Source organism: Babylonia areolata, chromosome 20, assembly GCF_041734735.1.
Source record: "Babylonia areolata isolate BAREFJ2019XMU chromosome 20, ASM4173473v1, whole genome shotgun sequence".
NCBI classification, from domain to species: Eukaryota; Metazoa; Mollusca; class Gastropoda; order Neogastropoda; family Buccinidae; genus Babylonia; species Babylonia areolata.
The window spans coordinates 45,088,164-45,098,088 of NC_134895.1; positions in this window are offsets into that span (position 1 = coordinate 45,088,164).

A 9,925-nucleotide genomic window follows, 5' to 3' on the forward strand; every position below is an offset into this window, starting at 1 on the left:
TATCTCATAGCATGGGTTCGCTTCAAAGAGACTGGAGGGAGCGTAAGGGGGTTAAAACGTCATGGACTGCAGCTACAAGACTTGGTGATGACTACCGTGGGAAGGGCTTTCTGCTTTGTGTAACACAAGGGGAGATAACAGGATGTGGAGAGAGAGAGAGAGAGAGAGAGAGAGAGAGAGAGAGAGAGAGCAATGGATGAGGAGAATGACAGAAAGGAAAAGACAGACACAGACGGACAGACAGAACTTGTCCAGTTTGTGTGTTATCTTCAGTTTAACGTCTATTCACTATAAGTGTTTTTAGACGGAAAGGAGTAAAGAAGTGGATAAAGGAAAGGGAATGCATGTGAATATTAGTGTAAAAAAATATTCATGTTATGTAACAGAGGAAAAGTATATTATAAGAAAAAGGTCTAAAGAGATTGTGGTGTGTATTGAATGAGGTGTCATGGGAAGGAGAATATGTATATGCATATCAACAAGTATTAACCTATAACAATGTTAATATAAATAACAACATTAATTATAACACATCAAAGGAGAATACCAACTGGACTGGAGTTTAAAATTTCCGAAAACATTCTAAGCAATGAATAATCATTCAAAATCTTTTCAGTGGCTAATGAAATATTGGAAGAAAAGTCATCAACTACATCTTTAGGAATTAACGGTCTTATGCTCGGACAATGAATGAGTTTGTGTGTGTGTGTGTGTGTGTGTGTGTGTGTGTGTGTGTGTGTGTGTGTGTGTGTGTGTGTGTGTGTGTGTAATCCTTAAAACCATAAAGAAACAAACTAACTGAGGCAAAACAAACAATAGGACCAAAAAAAAAAGTAGGATCATCAGTAAAATGGATTTCATGGACAACTGACTCTTCTTCTTCTTCTTCTTCTTTCCGTTACACGACCAACATCGACTTGCCGATGACTCTGTCGTGGTTCATGCATGCTGGGTATTTTCGTGTCTCCATAATCCACCGAACACTGACATAGGTTACAGGATCTTTAACGTGCGTATTTGATCTTCTGCGTGCGCATACACACGAAGGGGGTCCAGGCACTAGCAGGTCTGCACATATGTTGACCTGGGAGATCGGAAAAATCTCCACCCTTTTCCCACCAGGCGCCGTTACCGTGATTCGAACCCGGGACCCTCATATTGAAAGTCCAACGCTTAAACCACTGGGCTATTGCGCCCGGTTATGATATTGTAAAATGAAATCGATACAGCTCAGAATGGTTTGCAGGTGATGTCCTAAAGGTTCCAGCACTGAATGTGGTCTCATCACAAGCAGTGCATTGAAGAGCTTCTCCAGTTGTCAGACGTTAGCAGTTGATGAGGTTCCAGGAGCAATTGACACCCGACCTGTCAGGCACAGTTATTGCTTTCTTCTTCTTCTTCTTCTTCTTTTTCTTCTTCTTCTTCTTCTTCTTCTTCGTCGTCGTCGTCGTCGTCGTCGTCGTTCTTATTGTTTTATTTTATTTCATTTTATTTCTTTATTTTTATGTTTTGGGTCGTTCTTTATTTTTATGTTTTGTTTCGATAAATGGGGAGAATTGAAAAACGGCCTTTACTGCGCCTAATTCTCTACCCATTAAAGAATTAATCAATCAATCAAACAATCTCCTCCTCCTCCTCCTCCTCCTCCTCCTCCTCCTCCCCCTCCTCCTCCTCCTTCTTTCTTCTTCTTCTTCTTCTTCTTCTTCTTCTTCTTCTTCTGCGTTTGTGAGCTGCTCACTTCATTGGCTGATTGCCTATTCACGGCAAAATGATCTGGACACGCACACATTTCAGTTAAGAAAAATGGGGATGAGGCAATAACTAAACCTTGATGAAAAAAATAATAAACGTTCTCTCCCCCCCCCCCCCCCCCCCCCCCCAACAACCCCCACCACCACCACCCCCTCTCTCTCTCTCTCTCTCTCTCTCTCTCTCTCTCTCTCCCTCCCTCTGGCTCTGTCTCTCTGTCTGTCTCTCTGTCTGTCTGTCTGTCTCTCTCTCTCTCTCTCTCTCTCTCTCTCTCTCTCTTGCTCTCTTGCTCTATCTCTGTGTCTTCAGCATTTATTTTGCTTGACTGTTTGTTTGTTTTTGTGTGTGGGTTTTTTTTTCATCTTCTAAGAAAATCTATGACTTTGTGTGCGCATGAATGAGTCATCATTCAGATGTTAAACAAAAGTATTGAAGCATAAAATAATAGCTTTTGCGTGACGTCATGTCAGATTATCTTTTATACAAAAGTCGAAATAATGTTGTGGCTGGTTTCCTGGCTGCTAATGGCTGCAGATTGAGAATTTGCAATTCCATCTTGAAACGTTATAGAATGATATCCCCTTCACAAAGGCTTTTTCGCTTGAACATTTTTTTTCCCGCAGCAGAACATGTTGCTATTTTCATATTTGTCTGATTCACAATTTACATTATTACCGATTTTGTTTTGTGTGGGTTATGAACCTGAGATGCAATATCTGGCTTCATGTCTTCATAATAATAGTCCTATTTTTTTAAATGGGTTACCTGGTTACTATTATCCTCTGTTTCTTACTTGTTCGCAAGCTCACAGTTTTTCTCGTGGTTTTTTTTTTTCGAAATTATTTCTTGTGATGTTCTTGACATTATAATTAAACACCACACTTAATTCATTTCACATAAAAAATAAATAAATAAATAAATAAAACACATCATCGCAACCGATGACTTTGACGATGAATAAATTCATTTTAGACCAAGCTTGATCACTTGTGAAGCTTGTATTTGACACAGATTTTATTTTTCTACTATCAGAAGGCAAAGAGTAATTAACCAATCCGCTCCTCGGTTATTTGCATTGTAGGACAAAGACTAAAAACAAATAAGGGCGTATGAAAGATAAAATATATAGTTAGTTTAACGGTTGTTTTAGTTTCAACTGGTAGACCTGTTTGGTTTAAACGTTTAAAAAAAGATAATAAAGAAATTAGACAAAACACTGCATTCAAAACAAAACAACAACAACAAAAAAAAAAACAAGAAATAAAGAAAAAGAAACTTGAAGAAGCCTGTGCTCATATCGTGTTCCTTCATGTAATAACACGTCAGAGAAACGCAAAAATGGCAAAAGATACACAATGGTTTGCACAACCATTCGCAGATAAACGCTGGATATTCAGACCACCAGGTTCCAGCTTGTCATGCAATCCTCCCCCGGCCCTCGCCCCCCCCCTCCCCCCCCCCACACCCCCTCACCCCCCATACCCCCCCGTGGGATGCCGGGGATCTTTCCCAACAAACAGTACCCCCCGCCCCCGACCCCACCACCCCCTTCTGGAAATTCTCTGCTGCAATTTCCTCATTCCTTTTGCTCTCTTTCTTTTTCCCTGATAATTGTCTTGCTTTTTTTCTGCCTTCCCAATCCATTCCCTTTTCTTCCACCACCCCCACCCCCCCTCCTCCCCCTGTTGTTGTTGTTGGTGGTGGTGGTGGTGGTGTTGCTTTATTGTTGTTTTTTTAGATGTCGTGTTAAACGCGGTTGATTTTGTTGTTGTTGTTGTTTTGTTGTTGTTTTGTTATATTTAGCGATACAGAAAGGACGTATGCGTATATGCGAATGCGGATATTTGACTGCATGATAGATTCCGTACGTGTGTGAATATAGGTACATAGGTATAGCTGTACGACTCGGGGATTTGGTGCATAGCCCTACACGTGCCAAAATGTTAGTTCTGCTGCTCGCAATTTGCCCCTGTGTCGACGGGCGCAATAGCCGAGTGGTTAATAAAGCGATGGACTTTCAGTCTGAGGGTCCCGGGCTCGAATCTCGGTGACAGCGCAACGTAGCAGTGGAGGGCAGTATTATAACACCATCAGCGTGGGTTCAAACGGATTGGGAAGGAGGTGGTGGTGTGGGGATGGAACAATGTATTGACTGCAGTGCCCGCTGCAGAACTTGATTACCAAAATGAATGACGTTTCACGTGTGTCGTCCTCGTCCTAAGACTAACGTGACGAAACACGCGATAATGCGTGCGTGTATGAACACTTAAACAAACAAACACAAGAACGCACGCACGTACGCACGCACGCACGCACGCACACACACACACACACACACACATACACACACACACACAGATCTCTTTCTACACGCCACGAAATTGCAGCAAAACCATAGCAGGCATTCTCGCACGCACGCACGCACACACGCAGACACATAAAGTGTGTGTGGGGTGGGAGGGGGGACACACGTTAACTTAAAAGCCATTACGATTTCACACGCGTGTGAAATAGAAATGGCTCACACACACACACACACACACACACACACACACACACACACACACACACACACACACACACACACACACGCACGCACGCACGCACGCCCCCCCCCCCCCCCCACACACACACACACACAAACAAACAAACAAAAAATCGCTGATACAAACACACATACACACTCTTTCTCTCTCTCTCTCTCTCTCTGTCTCTGTCTGTCTGTCTGTCTGTCTGTCTCTCTCCCTCTCTCTCTCTCTCTGTCTCTCTCTCTCTCTCCCCAAAATATCCTGTCTCGTGAAGGACATTACAGCGGCTTTCTCAATCGTACAAATAAATACTCTGATCCACCTTTCTTCCTCCACCTTCTTCTTCTCCCCCGAGACCCCCAACCTCCACTCCCTCCGTCCCCCCACGTACACACACACACACACACACACACACACACACACACACACACAACACCCCATCGGCCCCTCGACACATTCCACACACACTCCCCCTTCAGGTTTACCCCACTGGCTCTATATGGGTGTGGACACTTTTCCTCTTGAAGGGAGATAAATTGTTGCGGGTGTCTGTCCTCGGGTCTTAATTACTTCCCTTGCGTTTGAACTGATCCAAAAATAGTTCTTTCACGTTCACCTGCATTAATTATTTGTTTTGATTTTTTTAATCCATTGGCTACAACCTGTCCTCAGGTCTTAATTACTTCCCTTCCCTTGCATTTACACTGATCCAAATTTTGTAAGTCTTCGCTCACCAGCATTATTTGTTGTTTTTAACCCTTTGGCAACAACCCCCAAGATATTTCGACATCTATGACAGAGGCAGACGTAAGTGAAACTGAAAGTGAAAGTCGGACAGACAGACAGGCAGGCATACAGAGACAGAGAGGGGAACACACACACACACACACACACACACACACACACACACACACACAAGTACAGAGAGACGCGGACAGACAGACAGACAGACAGACAAACAACGACAAACGGACAGAAACAGAAAGGACATATGCGTATTATGCGAATGCGGATATTTGACTGCATGATAGATAGCGTACGTGTGTGCTACATAGGTAGTATAGCTGTACGACTCGGGGATTTGGTGCTTAGCTCTTATGTTAGTGATTTCTTGTGCCAACATGTAAGCCCTTATGCTTCTGTCTGTCTGTCTGTCTATCTACCTGGCTGCTCGCAATTTGCCCCTGTGTCGACGGGCGCAATAGCCGAGTGGTTAAAGCGATGGACTTTCAATCTGAGGGTCCCGGGCTAGAATCTCGGTGACAGCGCCTGGTTGGTAAAGGGTGGAGATTTTTCCGATCTTCCAGGTCAACATATGTGCTGACCTGCTAGTCCCTGAACCACTTTCGTGTGTATACGGCAAGCAGAAGATCAAATGCGCACGTTAAAGATCCTGTAATCCATATCAGCGTTCGGTGGGTTATGGAAATAGCAAAATACCCAGCAGGCACCCCCCCGAAAGCGGAGTATAGCTGCCTACATGGCGGGGGTAAAAACGGCCATGCACGTAAAAGCCCACTCGTGTGCATATGAGTGAACGCGGGAGTTGCAGCCCACGAACGCAGATGAAGAATTCCCTGTGTGCGCAAGAACGAGCATAAAACGATCTGAGTCTCCTTCAGGGGCTCCGAGAATGTGCATGCTAAAGACACCCATCTCTAAAAAAAGACTATGGCAAAGAAACCCGACCTATATAACAGATATAATAGAATAGAATAGAATATGTCTTTATTACCAAGTGTACCGGGGTCACAAGGAATATTGGGGGTGTGGGGGTGGAGTAGGTTGGAGGGGGGGGGCGGGGGAGGTATAGTACATAACAAGGTACGAACATAAATCGAAAATCTTACACAAACACAGATACAGTAGAAATTAGGATACATACAAGTGCATATCGAAATAAAAACGTGTGCATACTCAGTCATGCACGCACTGCACACACACACATACACACCTACACACACACACACACACACACACACCTACACACACACACACACACACACACACACACACACACACACACACACACACACACACACACACACACACACACACACACACACACACACACACACACGTTTGGACAGAAGCCACACATTGCATGTTGATGGGGCTGATGACTAGGTCTTCGGGTAGATGGTTGTAGATCAGCCAATTCAGTTCATTTCAGTTACTCAAGCAGGCGCCACTGCTTTCGGACAAATCCATATACGCTACACCACATCTGTTAAACAGATGCCTGACCAGCAGCGTAACCCAACACGCTTAGTCAGGCCTTGAGGGGGTGGGGGGGGGGAGAGAAGAAGAAGAAAAAAAGATCAGCCAAATAATATGAGTTATGTACAACCCACCTTGTGGTTTCCGATTACTGTTCCAGCTTCTTGTAGCTGTCTCCTACTCCATGACAATATATAACCCTTAATCAGGTGGAAGGCATACAAATTGTAATACTCTTCTGCTGATTGATCGGATGCATGGTGGAGGTAAAATTATTAGTTTCCTTTATTTTATTTTTTTTTTTTTTCATATGACGTGACTGTATGTCTCACCTTCTGACTGACACGGCTTCTGATTTAAAGGCGGGAGAGAAAGAGGGGGGTGGGGGGGGAGAGTGCTGTAAGGTACAGCGAGAGATGGAGAGAGAGAAGAAGAAAATGAGGGAGAGACAGAGGGACGGAGGAGAGAGAAAGAAAGTGAAAGAACGAGACAGACAGGCAGAGACAGAAACAAAGATACACAGACAGACCGATGGACAGAGACACACAGACAGAGAAAGAGAGGGAACGAGCAGACTGACAAACAGACGCACACGAACAGAGACATAAACATGTAAAAAGACATGTATGTAGAGAGAGAGACAGAGAGGGAAGCCGGGGAAGGGGGTGCGTTTAAGGATTAAGACAGAAGATGGAAGGACAGAGACCGAGAGAGAGAGAGAGAGAGAAACAGACATACAGATAGACACACAGACAGACAGAGAAACAGAGAGAGACACAAAGAGAGAGACACAAAGACACACACACACACACACACACACACACACACACACACACACACACACACACACACAGATGAGCTGAGTGACTGAAAGGAGCGACAGAGGCAAATTGTACAGAGAAAGAGATGGACAGAGAGGGGATGCGGTTCAGGAAGAAATTATAATTATATGTGTATAACCATATAGATAGATGGATAGATAACCAGACTGACAGATATCTAGACCCAGAGACGGTTAGGAGCGGAGAGATGGAGACATGACAGTAAACCGGGGTCCCGCGTGTTTTAGCATGCACTCAGCGCACGTAAAATAACCCACGGCAACAACAACACCACCAACAACAACAACAACAAAAAGTGTTGCCTCTAGCAAAATAAACAAAAGAGCTGGATGAGTCCACTTTCATAGTGAAACAAATACATTTGCGGACAGAAAAAGAGAGAGGTGTTGGGGACAAACTGTAGCAAGGGTGTGCAGGCTAAACTTCTGTTCAATGAAACTTCAGCCCATTTTTACGGAATACAGTATGTTCTTCAGCAATGATGATGTCTGTTTGCGGTCGTAATGATTACGTTCAGAATGATTTTGAGCTAGTGTGTCTGATCATATTGATGCTAGGTTCGTTCTGGCGGTTTTGGATTTTTATCTTTATTTTTCTTTTGATGTGGAGAGGGTGAAGATTAGATTGTATACACGTCCGCGAGTAAAAATGTTGCATGCATCTGTGGTAAGCAGTTCAGCTTGCATCATTGTTTGTTTCACTGTCAGCAGTTACGTACCTTCTTGCCCAAGTATTTCAAAGAGAATAACAATTCTGCAGATGATTTTTGGAAAGTTATTTCTGACGAGGTTCGTATGGTCGAACTTTCTCAGGCATTAGTTCATAGCACTATTGCTACATTCCTTTAATGTACTTCAGAATTGTGTTAATGGTTTCTGATTATCATTATCATTATTGAATTTTTACTGTTAAATGTAATTGCATGTTAGTTATGCATTTTTGGGTAGTTTCCTACCTTTTCTGTTTTCCTCTCCCCACCCCTCCCCCCACTTTTTATTTGTGTGTGTGTGTGTGTGTGTGTGTGTGTGTGTGTGTGTGTGTGTGTGTGTGTGTGTGTGTTGTTGTTGTTGTTGTTGTTGTTTTTTAATCGTCTGATATCACTGATAGTGAAAAGACGCTAAACTAAAGAACGAACACACACACACACACACACACACACACACACACACACACACACACACACACACACACACACACACACACACACACACACACACACACACACACACACACACACACACACACACACACACACACACACACACACACACACACACACACACACACACCTGCGATGACGACACAGTTACACAACAAGCTAGGACGGGGAAACAACAGGACTTCACTTAACGGTCTGTCGTCGTTGAGATAAAATCTTTTTCTTTTCCCCAGGGGACATACCTCGAGGGGTAGGGTGTCACTTACCACCAAGACACGACAATCGACCGATAAAACTAATCATCTTGATCAGACAGAGCAGAGTCGCTGAGTGTATCATTGCTTCAATCACAGATCATTCTGTCTGACTCCTGAAACGGCATCAGAGTCGCTCGGTATAATCATTGTTTCAATCACAGATCAGTCTGTTTGACAAATGAAACACCTGCGTACACTTGATCTCTTTCCATGTTACTGGTATTTGTGTTTGTATTTGTGTTTGTATTTCTTTCTTTTTTTTTTATCACAAAAGATTTCTCTGTGTGAAATTCGGGCTGCTCTCCCCAGGAAGAGCGCGTCTCTGCACTACAGCGCCACACTTTTTTTTCTTTCTTTTTTTTTTGTATTTTTTCCTGCGTGCAGTTTTATTTGTTTTTTTTTCTATCGAAGTGGATTTTACTTTTGCCAGGAACAACTCTTTTGTTGCCGTGGGTTCTTTCACGTGCGCTAAGTGCATGCTGCACATGGAACCTCGGTTTGTCGTCTCATCCGAATGACTAGCGTCCAGACCACTACTCATGGTCTAGTGGAGGGGGTGAAAACACCGACGGCTGAGCCGTGAGTCGAACCAGCGCGCTCAGATTCTCTCGCTTCTTTGCGGACGCGTTACCTCTAGGTCATAACTCTACTTACGTCAAGGCGTTACCTCTTGGTCATCACTCCACTTACCTCAAGACGTTACCTCTAGACAATCACTCTACTTACCTCAAGGCGTTACCTCTAGGCCATCACTCCACTTACGTCAAGGCGTTACCTCTAGGCCATCACTCCACTTACGTCAAGACGTTACAACGTCTTGGGCTGTTTTAAGTTCAGTCCTTGGTCAATTGTTTCAAACTGTAGTCAATGAGGAGTAGCTGGTTGTTTTGTTTGTTCCTTTCTTTCTTTTCGTATTTTGGGTGTCTTTGCTTGTTGTTTCCTTTTTTCTTCTTTTTCCATTTATGTAGTTGTTGTTTGGCCATCACTCCACTTACCTCCAGGCGTTACCTCTAGGCCATCACTCCACTTACCTCCAGGCGTTACCTCTTGGCCATCACTCCACTTACCTCAAGACGTTACCTCTAGGCCATCACTCTACTTACCTCAAGACGTTACCTCTAGGCCATCACTCCACTTACCTCAAGACGTTACCTCTAGGCCATCACTCCA